At 40.2% G+C, this 3,786-nt stretch overlaps 1 non-coding gene across 1 annotated transcript; it reads left to right on the forward strand.

The window, feature by feature from the left end:
* Positions 1-742: 742 nt before the first annotated feature.
* Positions 743-815, forward strand: trnav-cac (transfer RNA valine (anticodon CAC)). Its single transcript has one exon. It is a non-coding gene; the product is annotated as a tRNA-Val (tRNA).
* Positions 816-3,786: the final 2,971 nt, after the last annotated feature.

Below are 3,786 nucleotides of genomic sequence, written 5' to 3' on the forward strand. Positions count from 1 at the left end.
AATTTCCACCAGTCAAAGCTGAGCTGCCATCATTTCCTGTAGTGTTAATGACATTCAGTGATTTAACCATACATGTGAAAGATCTTCAGTTTAAAAGTGGCAAAAGCAGGTTGCCCCTTTAGAATTTAAGTGACATTGAAATGAAAAACATGATAAAAATCTGTATGAAATAAGATGACAAAGGTGGATAAATGTTTCCTAAAATCAGCGACTATTACGTTCAACTACCAAGCGAGAGGTCCTCCTGTTGGAAGCCGAGCAGGAACGATGTGAGGCTTCTTACATAAAAGCAAGCCAAATGCCACTCATCTGATAAGTCGTGGCTTGAGCCGTACAGCACTTTCAACGTTACATCCAATGGTAGGTTTCCAACCTCACAAGTGATATATTGGCAGTTTTGAAGCGGCCAAAAGAGGGTTTTACCCCAAAAGTGTGGCTTATAGAAAATATGTGTGGCAAACTTTGCCAAAACAAGTTCCTCGGTTCAAAACCGAGCAGAAACAACCGTAAGCTTTTCGAAAAATTCAAATGTCAAATGTCATTCATGTGATGTGTTTCTGCTTGTGTCTTGAAGTGCTTTCAAAGATACATGCAGGTGTAGATTTAGGCCGTCACATTTGCCTCGTACGTGATAAACGGTCGGTTCGAAAGTGGATGAAAAACATAGGACATCACGGAGGTGTTGAAAGAGAGAAAATGCTTGGAAAATCTATCAAAACAACTCAGCGAGAGTAACACAATGGTTTCTGTAGTGTAGTTGTTATCACGTTCGCCTCACACGCGAAAGGCCCTCGATTCGAAACCGAGCAGAAACAAATCACGCCTTTTAGCCTGAAACGACTTGAGATCCGTTTCGGTAAAAGGTCACATGATTTCTTTCCAAGATTAATCAAAGAAAGTCTATCCCTCAACTTCAGCCTTGCTTGGCTGCCCTGGTTTCAATTTTTTAGGTATTATCACGTTCGCAGGAACAGTGCGCACAAATCAAAGCAAGCAAAATGCCACACATCTGATAAGTCGAGGCTTGAGCTGTACAGCACTTTCAACGTTACATCCAATGGTAGGTTTCAGCCTGTCCCATTCACCTCACAAGTGGTATATGGGCACTTTTTAAGTGGCCAAAAGGGGTTTTCCCTTAAAAGTGTGGCTTAGCGACAATATATGCTGCAAATTCCGTCAAAACAGCAGAATTCCACAAAGGGCAGGTTTCTGTAGTGTAGTGGTAGTCTCAGCCTCAGACATCACACCCACAAACTGTTGGCTGAACGTCTGATGTTTTTCGTACACTTTTCTTGAAACCCTGTGAGAATGTCTAAAGTCGTCTTTTGATTGGCTGCAAAATCCATCAAAACAGCAGAATTCCATGTAGGGCAGGTTTCTGTAGTGTAGTGGTTATCATGTTCACTTTACACGCGAAGGCCGGCCGTGTATACCTGTAGAACGGTGACTAGCCAATCAGAAGCAAGGAAAAATTTGAGGGTGTGTCTCAGGTTGGCCGCACTGAAACATCGGTTCGAATCCCAGTTAAGGTGAAAATGAAGACGTTATTTTTATACATTTTGACACATTTACTCATTCATATATTTAATGATTATAAATCAGTTATCACTTTACTTTAATGAAACTTGTTTCTGAATACTTTTTACTGATGCAATGTGTTATAGAACTTTATAGTGTTTATACTAGTGTATAAATAACTAGTTTTCAGGACATTTTTAGATAAAAAATGTTTTAATAAAAAATAAACATTCAAATGAATGCAATAAAAATGCCTTCACTCATTCATATATTAAATGATTATAAATCAGTTATAACTTTATAACTTTATCCCAGGTTTTCCCGCACTGATACATCAGTCCCATTTAATGTGAAAATGAATATGTTATTTATACCTTTTGACACACTGACTCATTAATAAGATTATGGACCAGTTATTACTTTACTTCGGTTTTTTTGTATGAAACTTTAGTATGGATACTTTTTACTGATACAAAAATAACAAGACTTTTCAGGACATTTTCAGTTAAAGCAACACCAAAGAGTTTTTTTTACCTTAAAATAACGCTTCCAAAAAAGTTTCAGTGGTTCATCCACTCAAAACAGGGTGAATGGTACTTTCACATTCGCTTTGCAGCCCTCTATCGGCCAAAACCGCACTAAAGAAGTTTCCAACCGTCGGGTAGCGGCCCTGTAGTTCGAGTGAAAACTACAAAAACTTGCTTTACGGCAGACCTACAATATTTACGACAGTGGTAATGAACAATTAGGCTTCTAACCTGTAGGGGGAGCAAAGAGCAATAAGTCTTTAGTGTTGCTTTAAATCATTTTTTAGTAAAAACTAAACATTAAACGAACATAACGAAACATAAAATGCATGCCCCAAACAATGCAGGCCATGCAAACAATGGTAAAAACATTCTCATTAATAAATAAAAATATATGCATATTTAACACAAATTATTTTATTTACATTTTACAATCCTGCATGGAGTCAACATGGCATTCTTAAGTAAAAAAAAACTATCAAAAAGGAAACAGAAAGACTAATAAGGCAAGAACATACCAGCATGTAACAGACATCCATGACAAACAAGATACAGAATTATATTTTTATGATACAATAATTACAATAGAACCAGAAAACTTGAGGGCAGTCACTTTCCCTTTTCTGCTGCCCATCTATTCTTTTCAGCCTCATAAAGGGAAGACTGACAGAACTCTCCCCAAGTCATCTCATGAGTCATCCCCTCTGTCTGATATAGGAAAAACACTCTGGCAGGACAATAAACATATTTCCCTGCCACACCAGGAAATCCAGTATGTATGTGTGGACTTTCAGGGCTTTGTTTGAGTGGCTTGTGGCAGAACCTACCAAGGCGACCAGTGGGTTGCTGCTCCATGGCCTTTCTCTTTCTCCGCTCCTCCATTACCTGTCTTGCCTCTGCAGAACGCTGCTTTGTAGCCTGTAGCTCTTGATTAAAAAAAAGGTGTTTCAGCAAAGTCAGCAAATGGCATTCGAGGATTGGTGAGGCCTTCCGCTACATACATCTGGTATACCTTTGTGGAGCAGTAAAAGTACTTCACGTTCCCAGATTGATAAAAAAATGAATGTAGGAGCCATCACCAAGATAACGTGACTTAGGCTGGCCACAAGCAAGACAGTTCCTTGTCCTTTTTATAACAGGCTGCTGTTGCTGTTGCTGCTCCACAATCTCTTTCACCCTTTGTTCAATCTCACCCTTATTTAGCGAGAACTCCTGGGGCTTATTGCTGGGTGGGTTCACTGGGGCAGGTGGCAGGGTTACCACTGGAACACTTACAGTTTCACTACCTTCTGTGAGGTGATGCCACAGCTGCTGGGTCTCTTTGAGTTTCTCTGAACTGGTGTTTAGGGACGAACTTGTGTTCGTCATCTTGGCCAGGTGTTTCACATAGCGTGAGATATGATGTTTTGTGGTGGGGTGTAAGAGGCTATTGGGATCCCTGGAAGCAGCCTGCACAAGGGCAGCATACTATGCATCCACCTGGGTGAGAAGGTCTTTCTGCCCATGGTACTTTGTCAGAAGGCCATTAATGGAATCCCTCATGGGCTGTGTCCACCGAAAATGGTCCAGGACATAAAGTAAACCACCTGCCTTGAAGGGACCTGTGCGTGCAGCTTGTGGAGAGGGAGCAAAGGGCAGTGGTCGTGTCATCTCATCTAAAGGAGAGGAAAAAGGACAGAAAAGAATAAAGAATTTCCCCTTTTACAGTATTTCTGAATTATCTGTAGTATTCATATAAATA

The sequence above is a fragment of the Misgurnus anguillicaudatus genome, chromosome 14 (assembly GCF_027580225.2).
Source record: "Misgurnus anguillicaudatus chromosome 14, ASM2758022v2, whole genome shotgun sequence".
Lineage (NCBI taxonomy): Eukaryota > Metazoa > Chordata > Actinopteri > Cypriniformes > Cobitidae > Misgurnus > Misgurnus anguillicaudatus.